Genomic DNA, 14,493 nt, shown 5'->3' with positions numbered 1-14,493 from the left:
AGGCAATTTTTTAATGAGCACATTGTTTTCAGTGTTAAAATGTTGCTCTACCCACTTTGCACATAGTTAACACAAGCATGTTACAAGGGCTTTTTCAGAGGGTGACCTGTCAGTACGGATGTGGCAGAAATCCATAATGATGGTCTGACTTGTTTTAATTATTGGCCAGCGAACTCTCTTGATTTGTGGAGGTTTGGCTGGGAGGCTGTTCCTGTTAACTGTGCACTGTTGAAATGATTGTCAGGCTGGGCAGGTGGAGGGAGATGTCAGCTTTAGAAAAAGCCAAGGAAATAAATGAAAGACAAGGTTGGGGAAATGTTTTTGTTTTGTGCTCAATATTAAACATTCATGTAGTTTTCAACTTTCTCTGCTCCTGCTGTTATCATGTGGATCATAATAAAATTTTGTATTTGTTTTGTGGTCACTTTAGTTTATCTGGGAACTTACATTGTGGCATGTTTGTCAAAGTCATGTCATTTTGTGTTGCAGTAGTTGCAGGCAGAGCAAAGTCTTCAATGAGTTAATTTTGTCTCACTAATTTAATCTGATCATTCTGAAATGTCTGATTTTCCCATCTGAGAAAAACCCAAACCCCACAGATTTATGTCTAAGTAAGCAGTTAACAAATCAGATGCACAGAAAACAAGGCGTATTCAAAATACTTTTGTGCAGCCATGGCAGTACAAAGCTGTAAATTCCTCCTGTCCTGCACTGAGAATTTCCCCTGAACTGGAGGAATTCGATTCCCCAAGCAAAGGATCTGTTCTCAGGTGTGCAAAGGTCTGAAGGCTGTTATTTCTCCTATCTAATCCATATACTGCTGCAAAAGGAAATTAAAATAAGGGCCTGCATCCAGCTTTCCTCCTGTATTCAAATCCCGCTTCAGACCTTGCATTAGCTGAATATGGCCATGACCAAAATACCTCTGCAGGGTCTTTAAAAAGAAAATATCATCAGTGCAAAAAAAAAAAATCTACATGACAAATAGCAGTTAACATTGCCAACTCTTTTTTTTAAGACCTAGATGATCTTTTCTGTGCTGAGTATATCAGGTCTAGGGAAAGTATCTTTTAAAATCCCAGCCATAATTGTGAGCACTCCTTGGAGTACATAGACAGCTCCTCAGGACAGCTCTCAAAGATGCAGCTGACAGCATGATATCAAACAGCAGAAGGAAGGAAGTTTGTCCTCTCCCAAAGCTGCAGGGACTGACCCATTAGTGGGGCAGGAGGAGCCAAGCGTGTGCAGCATCTAGGAAGGAGGTGGTGTAAGCTGCTGAAAGCTTTCCTGGTCCCTTGACTGCAACCTGTCTCACTGGATCACTGTGGCTGCAAGAGGGCACCTGCTTCCATGCTCACTAAACAAACAAAGGATATATTCCTGTCTTCCTAGCTGAGTTTCTCTTTTCCGCTACCTCCCAGAGGATCAGCAGCTAAGGAAAGAGTCATTAGTCACCCTGTTGATGCAGAGTTTTCTGCTCTTCCCTCGCCAGGAGTTGTGTTTTCCATGTAGTGTAATAAAACAGGATATTGTGGGAGAAGTTAATGGGTGGGTCAGGCCCTCTCAGTGTGAAGCCTTTTTTTTGATTAAAAGATGCTGCTGAGAAACCTCTGGACTCTCACCCACATGTGCCCTCACTAACAACACAATTTTCTCAGCACCTGAGAAAAGGGACTATAAAATTAGAGAAGTGGGAGAAAATAGGTTTGGTGCTATGTGTCCCCAGAAGGGACCTGTGTGTCTTTTGTCTCTGCAATTTCTTTCCTAAGAATGGCTGAACTAGAGCTATTTAGTGTCCTGCAGCTGATGTGGCGTTACGTAGGATTTGAAGTAAGTGGTTGCATATACGATGCAGAAGGATCTTGTGAGGTAACAAGGCAGAGACACATAGAAGGCTGCCAGCTGCTCAGCTGTAAGCACTATGGTGACCATAGCAAGCACTACGATCAGGTCAGTCTGATGAGGGTCTCATACAGGGCTTGCAATGTGGCCAAGACTTTGGTGCTTTTCCTTCTTCAGTTGTTGCTTTTACATGGCAGACTCACTGGAGGCTGCTGACAGAGACCATGGGACACAGACAAAGAGGACATCTGGGTACAGCAGCCTTCTGTGGAGCAGCTTTAAAGCCACACTGGCACACTCCTTTCCTTCTGCCCCTTCTCCTTTCCCTTCCTCTACTTTGACTCTCCCTGTTCACAGGATCCCAGTGGTTGGAGATCCCTTTATTCCTTTGCTCTCAGGCAAATGTCTCAGGGCCCTTACTCCACACCTGCAGGCAAACTTCACCTGCAGGCAAACTTTTTGTTGCTAGGTAAGTTTTCTGTTGTTAACACAACATCTTGTGACTGTTTCCCATTTTTACCCTCTTAGAAATTTATTTAAAATGCATAATTTGGTTTCTTATTATCTTTCTTCAAATACCTGCTTTCTCAATTTTTTTTCCTCAAGCTCCCACTTCTGCTTGTCCACTAACAGTAAGTGCTTATTAGAAATGCGTTCCTTCTTGTATACTGTTCCCCAGATTTATTGGACTATGTAGTGTCAGAACTATTCTTCATATCTCATTCTTGGACTTGGTATATGTCAGCTGATTAACACTTCTGAACTAAGAGCAAAGGTCTGTCAGTTATCCTTAAATTCCCTTTGGGACAGGGGAAACGGGAAGCCCTCCCTGGTCCGGCAGTTATCTACAATGGTCACCACCTGGTTTTCCTGCACAGTGCACGTGCCCAATGATTACTGACCCAAAACTGCTAATATTTTACTGAGGTCCAAATTGTGACTTGTGCCTGTGCATCAAACCTTTTGTTGTAATCCCCATTTTCTGACATAGGTTATGGAAGACCAGTATTTTATTGTCTTATGATTCTTGGACAAAGCATTATGCTTTTCTTGCAGAGGAAAGTAGAAGAAGAAGTTATGGCTGTACTTTACACAAACAAGGTGCCAGGTTTAGGTTTCTTGTTCACACTTGCCTGTGTTTAGTTTCTGAAGGACCTCATCAACTCCCTTTTGTTACTAGATGGAAATATAGGAACTTTTGAAATGTGTTTCTTTAAGACCAAACAAAAATGTCTCAAATTTAAGAAGGGAGCTGAATGCCCTTTCTGAATACAAGTTGGTAGCAGGACTGCAGGTGCCAGGTCATCTCATTGTGGCATCTCACCTCCCACCTCTGCTCAGCAGCATCCCTCTTCACCCTCCCTGTGCCTCCCCTGTTCTCCTGGCCTCAGGGGATATTAGACACCTCTAGGAAACAGCTTTTCTTGGTCTGGTCTCCATGTCTTACCTTGTAACTTGCTCCCTGTTATTGCCTTGGTCCTTGGCTTAGGGCTGAGTGGAAGGACATGCGTATCACCTATCGTGCTTCCTTCGCTGCTCTGGTTTCTCCTCAGCCAGCCCTTTCAAGGTGCAGCTGGCCTTACCTCTGTAAGAGGTAAGTCTTATCAAGTCCTATCTCTGTAAGACTTGATGGCTCACAGGGAGCATGGTTGGGCTTCACGAGCCACTGCTGGAGCTGAGCTCTGCTGCCTCTGTGGTGCCTCAAGGACTGCCTCCCCAATGGTTTGGGCAGCAGAGGTTATGGGGAAGAGATGTGAAGGTGGATGTGCCCTAACAAACTGACCTACTTCTGACCGCCCTGCCAGGATGTCTGCAGCTCCCATGTTGAAACAACAGACTCCATCCAAGCAAAGCCTCCCTGAGTTGCTGTTGGTTTTACTCAATAAGCCTGGGTTTCTTGCCCCCTCCTCTTCCTGGAGTTTTACTGCTTGAGAAGTTGTTAGAATTTGCAGAAAAGCAATTAATAAAGGAGTTGGGAATTTTGACTGACATAGTAATTACGCTGGAAAATGTAATTTTCCCTGCATATTAGAGATGGGATTATTTCAAGGAGATCTTATTAATGTGCTGTTCACCAACAAAGAGCCCAGTAACCTCTTTCTTAATAAGATTAGCATGGGGGTCATAATGCAGGAGACTGCTAGGGTGATATATTCAAGGTTTTCCCCTAAAGAAATAAATTATCTTCTCCTGTCTGGTGAGGGCATACAGGAGTTGATTTCATTTAAAAGACATATCCTCATTTTCTAATAGCTAGTGGATAATCTGTGCCCAAAATCCTTTGTCCAGATGCTGTACATCAGCAGTGAAATCCCAGGTTCAGAGGGGAGCCTGGAGCAGAGGTCAGAGCAGGTGAGGATGAGCAGGCAGGTAGTTCCTCTGGCATCCCTCCTTAGATCAGTGACTTCCTCCTGTAACAGCAAGCATGACCCTCTTACCGGCTGCTTCTCTCTCTGTCTATAACATGTGGATAATAACTGTCCACAAGTCATTTAAGATTAATGGCTGTTTGTGCAGCGCTCCAGCTCCCATGGAGTAAGGTCTGCACCCCTCATATGGACTACAGCTACTGCCATCATATCTGACCTGCTGGGCTCTGAAGTGGGCAGGAAATGGGAATACAGAGGGATGGAAAGGGATGCTGTCAGTTTGATTGTAGTTCGATCAACGTGAAAATTCAGGCTTTTCTGGGACACTATGTAGGTGATGCAGATGTGTTTTCTGGTTATACAAAACTTCTTATACTCCCTGCTGATGGCTGTGGGGTGTTTTTGGGTAAGCCAGAGAGTGACACTGCCAGAAACATTTCCAGGCAGCTTTCCCCTTCCTGACTCTGCTCACATCTGTCCACCATCTGTTTTGATTTTGCCTCTGTTGCGCTACATGTAAACATCATCTTGAAATGTTCAGGGCACAGAATGTTTGGGAGATCCTCCCTTCCAGCATGGGGTGTGAGGTGCAGCCTCCTGCTGCTACATTAAACATGGGAGATGCTGCCTAGTGCCATAGAGGAAAACCAGATGGCATTTATTATCAACACTGCTGGTCTGTGTGAACCTCAGTTATGGGTCAGGGGTCCCTATTGTTGGGCTAAATGTGCAAACAGCAACTGAGTCCAGTCTGTACTGTCCTGTGCTAATGCAGCAAGCTCTGCCACCATCTACAAATATTTTTAAAGTTAAAACCACAAGTTAACTCTACTTCAAAAAGGGAGGTATGTCCAATAGTAGAGTCTTCAATGTCACTATTGATTTTTACCAGAAAGGCGCTGATGTATTGTAATAGAGTGCAGTGGTGTTAAACTCCTTGATAGCTTACCAGGGGAACCCAGGACATCTCTTGCATACAAGTTGTGTGCTTAACTGCTTTAGCACTAAAATAAATAAATGAATCATTGCTTATCCTCTTCGTTCTTGATATCTCATTACCTTTCATACAATATGAAGAAATAGGGATAGGGAAAGGCTACTTCAAATTTATGTGGTTTGAAAGTTTGCTCAGCACAGTGTAGTGAGCTGCAGTTAGGAAGTATATTTTGATGCAGTTTCAGTTTGCTTATGAGATAGATAGCGCCAACTTGTAACGTTATGTTTATTATTCTTATACAAGCATAGGTAGAAGTGGTACAATAAACTGCAGAGTTATAAAGCTTTCAATTCTGGGGCATACACTGGTCATGGCTGAAGGCATTTGTGCAAGGTATTGTGTGTTAAATATTACTAATTTATGGTTTGAGCCAGGAGAAGGGTGGTGTGTCTGAGAACATTGTTTTGCTGGACTTGGTGAAAATTTAGAACACAAGGTTGTCTCTATGCCAAAGAAATGTTTTTTGAAAGGTATCTCATTTAATTTAAATATTTTGCAGTCTAAACAGATAAGCATGTTAGTGATAAGGCAGAAGAGCCCTGAGGTGAGTGGAAGAGGGCTTGCAGTAACATTTCTTGGACAAAGGAGAGTAATAGTTTCCTCTTTTTCCCCAAAACACCTTTCCTAAAGGCCACAATGAGTTACCAGTTAAGTGAAGCAGTTGTATAGCTGAAGAACATCAAATCTTTAAAAAGTTTTTTAATATACTGCTGTGTCTCAGTGGAGTTGAAAATAGGATTTTCATATTTCTGGATAGGAAAATCATGGGAAGAGCTCTTATGGTCACACATTCTTGATTACTTTCTTTCAGCCAGTTGCAGGCATAACAGAATCTCAGGTATGCTGCTGTATCTGCTCATCCTCTCCTTGTTAAAACAGACTAAATATAAAAGACTAATGGTCAGGCCGTTCATTGGTGATAGTGGAAGGAATTGATAGCCAATACAACTTCTCACTACTCCTAAACCTCAGTTACAGATTTTGGAGGTTCTCACTTTCTTCCTCCTAAAATACTGTTATGTTTTGGTTTTTTTTTACAGAAGTCTCACTTGCCAAATGCTATTGCATTTTCAGTAGGTAAACCAGGTCAAAGTCAGTATCAGCACAGATAACACTCCCTTTAAATAAGTAAACAAAACCACTGAACATGTTTCTTTCCTCTGAAACTGTATACATTGCTTCATCATCCACTTGAATACTGGAGTGTTATTTATGGCTCAACTTATTATTTCAATGCTAAGGCAAATTAATTCCACTGCTGTTTGTTAGGCAATGCTTCTTTAGAATAAAGGGAGTGTAAAGGCTCCACTGGATTGGAATCATAAGAATAGCAAAGGCAAATAGCATGATTTCAGTGAGTTACCACATATTAACATTAGAAGTGATGGTCGGATCATCCCTCCTGATGTCCTCAGAAGTCAAGACTGGGAGCTTTATCTGGTGCTGCTGCACTGGACCTTAGTTCAGCCAAAGCATACCTGTCCAGCAAGATCTCTGCATGGAGCACAGAGTTTGAGATACCTGTTCAAATGCATTCTAGCCTGGTCAGAACCAGAAGAGTGATTGGTTGGTAATGCAGGATGGGAGGAGGTAAACTGTCTCATAAGACAAGTGATGTACCAAACTGCCTGACTGCCTTCTGCTCTCAGGGTCCTCTGTGAGTATACCAGCAGCCACATCACCCTGGTCTCCTTTGGGCTCAACCCTTTCTGTGGCTTTCACAGTGTCACTTTCTGCCTGTCAAGCTCTTCGGAGACAGTACTTTTATTACCTGTGTCTCGTGTATCATTGGATGTTCCCCTGTCAGTGTTTTACTGCCTGCTTTCATGCAACAAAGCAGAGGGAAGGCTGTTACTGGAAAGATACACGTTTAGTGTTTAGATTTTTTTCCCCTCTTGTTTGTTTTACTGTCTCAGTGAGACAGATATGGGAGGAAATTCACAAAATGTGTACTCAGCTACTGTTGTGGTTGGGCTGTAACATTGTGGAATATTCTTGTGTTTGAAAAACAGAACTTTTCAGGCTATTGTAATTTGACATCCAACCTCAATATCTGTCAGGATTTCCAAGTTGACTTTTTTTCTTTTTAAAACTTCCTATTAGCTTCCTTTTTAGCAGTTTGAGTCTGCAAAATTTACAGTATTAGTGTGATACACTTCTTGGTGCTGGTCTGGGGTGAGGTCTGGCACTGTGCATTTTTTTGTTGTTGCACTTAGCAAGGAGCCTCTCTTGCCTGCACTTCATTTGCCTCAGTAGTGAAGCTGGTCTCTGAAAAAGGGAAAATTGTGTCTTGCAAAGATAGTCTGACCAAAACTCAAGAATTTTATGATTCTCCCTTTGCATCCAAAAGCTGGGCACAGATAACAGTGTGGAAGGCTCAGAGTTTGGGCTTAGCTGGGAACTTGGGCCATTTCTGGAAAGGTCACTGTTAGCCTCTGCCAAGGTGGAGTGGAAAGTCAGTCTCAGGTTCTGCCCATTGACTTGGGTCTTCAGAAGTGGAACAGGGCAGCTTCATGGCTTTGTTTCAGAACACGGTGAGAGAACTGTGGGGCTTGTTATTTTCTTTTATACTGGGTTTGGAAACCAGCAGAAAAAACACAAAACAGGACACACCTTTTCATTAATTCACCATAGCAGTAATTTTGCATATTATTGAGCAATAGCAGCCAGTCCACAGCCTGCAAATGAATTTCTTGGTTGCTTTCTAGTTCCCTTTTTAGAAAATATAATGGTGTTTTTTTGGGCCTGATATACAGCTTGGATGGAATGCGACAATTTTCTACAAAAACATTTATGTTGAAGCAAAGTGAAAGCACAAACGCAGAGGTACTGAATGAGAGCCTTTTTTTGTATTACAATCCTCTAACAAATATGAGGTGTTTTTAAGCTAGCTTACCAAGTTCTTGTGAAATTGGTTTCAAAAGGATTCACGTTTTCAAAGCACATAGGAACAACTTCTTCCTTGTCATCTATTTCCTAAAGCAGCTTAAAACATGAACACCACTAGCTTTCATAGAAATTTAATGACACTTGATTATAAAGATTGCTTTTGTGTACGAGAGCTCAAACCTATTTGTTCCTATCATCTGAGCTTTTAAATTTTTTAATAAAATTGCTGAGGTTATAAATGTTTTTGTTGTCAAAGCATTCTCTGGAGCATTATCTTAAGACAGCACCAGCAAATGGTTCTTCTCATTTCAAGCACAAAAAGTAGAGTCTGTAGATCTTTTTCAGTTTATAGGGCAAGCTTACAATGTGACTCCACCCTCCAGCTGTGGCCTGTCTGTGTTAAAAAAGGAGTTTTGTATCCCAGGGAGAAGGTAAGGGACAACATAAGAGGAGTAGGAAAATGAGATGTTTTACTGTGGGTCATGAGTATTTAATAAAGTGCTGAAGGCACTGAGCCAAAATTAGCACTGGTGGCACTGACCAATAAAATACCTGTTTTTCAGTAGTGCTTCACTCATTTACTTCAACAGTTCCCAGGTGCTCTGCTTCCTGTTGGGTATTTTTGCCCTGGGTTGTTGGAATGAATAGCTAATTACTTGAGATGCTTTTAATCTTCCATTACAGAGATATGGAAAAAAAGAATTGCCACATGCTGATGCAACTTCTGCTGGTGGTGTGATTTGGTTACAGCCATTGCTGACTGTATAGATATGGCATTTGCACGGGAAGTCTGAATATCTGTCCCAGGAAATATTTTCTGCCTTGCTGCTCTGTACATGCACACTGGCACACTCTCTTCACATTTTTTGCACTGAGGTGTACCTCATAATAACCAATGCTTTGCCTTCAGTGAGATGAATTTGGTCTTTGCTGGATGGTTTGATGTAACAGTAGAGACAAAACCTGCATGCTTTAGGTGTCTTCTAATCCTGATTGTAGATGAACAGAGAAATGAGATTTGGCTTGAGTTACAGGTGCCTGTTCCAACCCTTAACCTTTCTGAGACTTTTAAAACTGAGTTTTAAAATTTTCCAAGGGAATGGTTAAAAGCCTCTTTTCAGAAGTCTGAAAATTAGGCTGGATACAGCAGTAGCAAGCATCCTATAGGGAACATTTCAGCACTGTAAAGTGGTCTACATGGCTCAGATTCAGAGACAGAAAAAATCCATTAAGTACAGAGCAACAATAATTGTGCAGCTGAGGTGCTAAAAAACACCAGCATTTGCATTTTTCTTTTGGGTCTTTGAAGCAGCAGCTTGCCAGTAGCTGAGTTCCTCTTAAATATATGTGACACAGCCATTTCCTTATTATCACTTTTATAGACAAGGGATCCAGTAGCACATTACTTCTTAAATGTCCTGCTATTATGAAGGGATTTGCTGTTCAATGTAATAATGCCAATCATGATGAATTCATTTTGTATTCATGTAGATGTCATGAGCACTTTAGATTATTTTCTCCCCTAATTTAAATCAGTAAAGGGACACTTAAAAGCAGTTTCTGTACACCCATTGCTCTGCCAATGAACAAAAAAAGCATGCCTGTAGATTCAGGCTTGCATAATCCCTTGCACAGCAGGGAAGCTTCCTCCTGGCTAGAAATTAGCAACCAGCCCTTCTGGATTGATTGACTCTTCCTTGTGACAGCATGGACCTTAATCAATTTGTTGCATGCACAACGGGCACATCTGTGCCTGCCGAAGGCATTTCACTGTCATTTAGAGGCTGGCTCAATTTAATGGACCACTTACTGTATCAGATACCTGCTCTGAGGGTCTTTCGGAGCTGGGGAAGGGAAGGAACTCCCTGTATTTATCAGAAGAACCATCCTCTTTTTTTGCAGAGTGTTCTGGGTGCTTCCCCTCACATAAGTGCACTTTATCTGCGAAAGGCCAGCGCTGCCATGATCAGCCTGTTGTCAGTGGATAAACTCTGTAGTTCACTGATGCAGAATGTCTGCTCAGTGAACTGGGAGAGAGAAATAATTTGGTGGCAGATGTTTGGAGTTCAAACAGCACTGAACTTCCAAGTGCTAATGTGAATTGCAGAGTGTGTGGGGAGGGTACAGGAAGGAAGAAGCACTGGGGGACCAGAGGGCTTGTGCAGTGAAGAGAGCCAAAGGAAGGCATTTAAATTACTCCAGAGTTCTCCTACTTAACCCAATCTCTACTGGGTCATCACACTTCAAAGAAAAACATGCAAGTTTTTACATACCACACACTCACATAATTTCCTGATGCTCTCTAAGATTGTTGAAGGTCTGAGCGCTTCAGGTGTCTCTGGAAACCCACCTAAGCTATTTTGTGTATCAGTGGGCACATAAGTTACTCAAGTTTCCCAACACACTTGTGAGTCAGCTGAGAAAACAGTGGCATTGAAGAACTATGTGATCAGCTGAGCATCATTGATGAGGTAAGCTACAGGAAAGATTGGAATGTTGAAGTTCCAATCCCCAGATTTCTGTCCTAGATTTCCAGTCTCCTCTGTTCTTTCCCCATGTCTTGGTAAGTAAGTCTGGTGCCATTTTACTACGTCAGACCCAGCTGGCCCCAAAACATCTGCGACTTCACACCGGGACTATAGGGTTCAGTGTCCTGAGCACTGAGTCATCAAATCAAGCATTCAGGTATCCAACTGGCTGGTTTCATTTTCAGAGCCTGAAAGAGGGAAAGACTGGGAAACAAAAGAACAGGAGACCCAGTTTAAACCAGAGCAGCACAGGTAGAGAACATGCTGAGTAGAAACCCATAGACATTTTTGATAATGCAGTCAGGATCTCATCATGAATAAAACAATGTGTTCCACTTGACCACTCCATCTAATAAGGATTCACCTCCACTGGATTCTATCATTTTCGAAATAATGAAATCTCTGCATCACCTTGAAAGAGATAATTTTGACCTTTGTGTTTATATGCATGTGCATGACAGCAATTTCTAGAGGCACCCAGTAGGTCCATTGCTACTTACCTTTTTGATGCAGGAGAAAGGCTCTTCTCAGGTTTATTGGTTCAGACAGCTAGCTGGGATCATGGGCTCAAAACCACCAGTCTGCTCCTGCTGCAATCAACACTTTTTCCACACCAAGAAGGCTGTCGTGTGGTTTAGGCATAATCGCTCCAGACACTGAACTGCAAGGAGGAATTCCTAATGTGAAAGGGGAATGTGCAGATGGGGATTGAAAGCATAATAGCTGTTGTACTTCAGAAATAGATTCTTAGTTCATTCGGAAATATTCCTTTATGGGTAAGTTCTTACAGGTACTACTACCCTTTATTGGTTTTTTTAGGCGGAAATTTATAATGGTTAATATCTGCTGCTTTGTGTCTATGCTAGAAGAGACTTGGAGGGGGACAATAAACCTGCCTGAGTCCTATGGTCACTTCTTCACATAGTCTTAGCATATTAAGTCAAATCAATTACTGGTGTCAAAACTTCCATATGCCTTATTTCATTCCTGAATTCAAGGTTTACAATTTTGGGAATTTTTCTCTCTGGTTTAGTAGGACTGAAGGGAGCAGATTTAGTTTGGTCATGCCCCTCCTGTTGTATAATGTGTCAGAGCTGCAGAGATTGATCATACAAGCTGCTATAGCTTTTGGTCTTGGCTCGTTTTTAGGTTTTTAGCCATTCTCAAAAGATGCCAAGTATCTCCAGCATTGAAGGATCATTCCTATCTCATGTTCCAGTAATCACTTCAGTTGAAGTCTAGGTAAATTGTACCTTTGGATGGAGATTGTACAAACCTTGGTGATTTTTTTCTTGAATAGCTTTTATGGGGTTTTTTTTGGAAAGGTCTAAGAATCAACTCCAAATTGCAAGCTGTGCAAACATATGTGAAGTTAGAGAGGAAAACAGTTTGTTGTGAAAGGAGACTAGAATTTTTCACCTTACAGTTGTGAGCAGCAGCGGCACACTGAACCTCGAGAGATTACTGAGTAAGAGTGTGACTGCAGTGCTCTTTGCTGATCATTTACTTGAGATGCAGAACTCTTTTTGTGTTCTGTGCTGCTCTGCAAGATGAAAAAAAGGAATTCAATATATAGACCAATGTTTGCCCCATTATCTCTTAATTTAAGTTGTTTGGCATCAGTATTTACAGGCATGGCATCAAAGTGCCACTCAGAAATGCTTATGGAGATTACAGCTGGGAAATTACATCCTCTCTTAAGACAAGGCCAGTGCTACATGGGTAAAGGACAATTTCCTAAGTGCAGTGACAGCAGCGTAAGCATCAGTGCTGCTTCTTCCACGAGCCTGCATTGCCCTAGAGGCAAAACTTAATGGTGCTCTAGCCTTGCAAACTACCTCAGTGACCTGGTGGTACCAGACTGTGAAATCTGTGTCGAAGAACATTTATCGTAATTAATCCACTCTGTCCCCAAGCCAGGTGGTGGACCGAAATATGTTTTTTGTCCCGTTTTAATGAAAAGTGGATTGTATGGGAAATGGAAAACAAGAACTGTATCTTATATTGGATCATAGACTTGCTCTAGTTACTTTGCAGGGTTTAGTTTTAATTCCTGCTTTGGCTGTGATCAGATGAACCCAGCCAAAGTAAGGAAACTGCACTACAAGAGGCCTGGAGACTTGACATTTTACCCCTGGAATTGGGGAGGGTTTGAGGATGAAGTGTGGGAATCCTGAGCTCGCCAGTCTACCTTGAAGATGAAGAACAAATTATGAAGGTGAGATTAGCCTGAAATACCCTATGTAGTTTCAAGGGAGGTATTTTTTCTAAACAATTTCTAAATGATTCTCAGCTTTTAAGAAATGCGTATTTTGCAAGAAATACATAGTATTCACTATTCAAACAATAAATGTAAATTACCCTCTTTAGTGAAAGCATGCATTTTTATATAAGAGAGAACATTTTCCATTTTAAAGCTGCAATTACTCCTTGTTTTATCTGGTATAAAACCTTTGCATTAGCTGGCAGAATGGCTCATTAAACACTCTCCAGCTTGAGAGTGCATGTGTTGGGCAGGCAAGGGCTCATGCCACTGTCAGTGGTGAAGAACACTGTTCTGCTCTGTCTTCTCAGGAATAGCAGCTCCCACTCCAGTCCTCTCTGCCTGGACCAGGACTGGAGAAACCTCTTTACTTCACAGGGAGGTGACTACCTGCAGGGGATAGAACATAAGTAAATAAAGGTAATATAGAAAGTAATCTTACCCCCTAAAGAGTTCCAGCTGAGCCAATTACTAAGGATTAGGAGCAGGCCTGATTTTAACAGGCCACGCCTGTAGCCAATAAGAAGAGTGTTATAAAAGAGTTGATTGGTTGGTTGAGGGGAACTAGAGTCAGTTGGCTGCTGCAAGGATAAGGAAGAGTCAGTGTCTAGAGGAGCTGCCTACAAGAAACATCAAGGAGGTACGAAACTCTAGTAATATGGAACCCTTGCAATGTAATGACAATAGAACTCTTGCAATATAACTACAACTACCCTGGTCTCCATGTCAGGATTGTGACACTGAGTTATGGCATGTTATCAAGGAAGGGGGTTTATGTGCTGTGTGAGAACAGAGAAGTGTTTTAAGACATCTGGATGCTGAGTTCCCATTAAAAATAGAATTCTATGGGCATCCATATTAGCCATATTGCCCAGGCAGCTTCTGAAACATCAGTTCTAGTAGCAGTATTAACTCTAACTCATTAGTATTAATTGTAGAAATGCTTCTAGAAATGAGTCAGAGGTTTAAGAGGAGAAGAGTCACTGTTTTAAAGACCTTGGTTAGCCATGTTTATACAAGAGTCCACTTGACCACAGTGGGAATTTTGGTTTGTTTTGTTTGGGTTTTTGGACAAATGTTTGGATTTGGCCAGTATAACAATAGGCTCTTGCCAGAGTTTTGCTGTCAGCTGCTTTTTCCAGCTGTGTTGGAGTGCATGCATCTTCTGAGAAGCATAGCTGTTTCCTGCAAGCAGGCATGCTGACCAGCTGGGACACTTGGGCAGGGCCCTGGTGGACCCATAGGCAACAGGATGAGGCCTGGGTCAACTTGCTGCCTCTCAGCTTTGTGCCTGCGTATGTATCAGTACTTCCTGTTGGATGTGTTATTTGTGTTGCTCTATGTGGCTGATCTGCAGGCATGCTACCAATTCTGTCCTAGCTACTGTCACATCTAAATGCAGCTCAATTTTGATCAATAATTATTAAAAGTGAAGTGGTACTTTTTTTTTTTGTTCTGGGGGTAGGTAATTTTATTGTCTGGTCTAGAAATGGGAAATTTTTGCAGTGCTACTTTTTTATTTATGGTCCCAGATGGAAAGCACTCAAGTCCTGAAAAACGTCCAGATGTCTCTGTGGCACATTTCCTCTAGTCTTCAGAGGGCAT

This window comes from Geospiza fortis, unplaced genomic scaffold (genome assembly GCF_000277835.1).
Source record: "Geospiza fortis unplaced genomic scaffold, GeoFor_1.0 scaffold66, whole genome shotgun sequence".
Lineage (NCBI taxonomy): Eukaryota > Metazoa > Chordata > Aves > Passeriformes > Thraupidae > Geospiza > Geospiza fortis.
Note: the sequence above shows the minus strand (reverse complement) of the source record.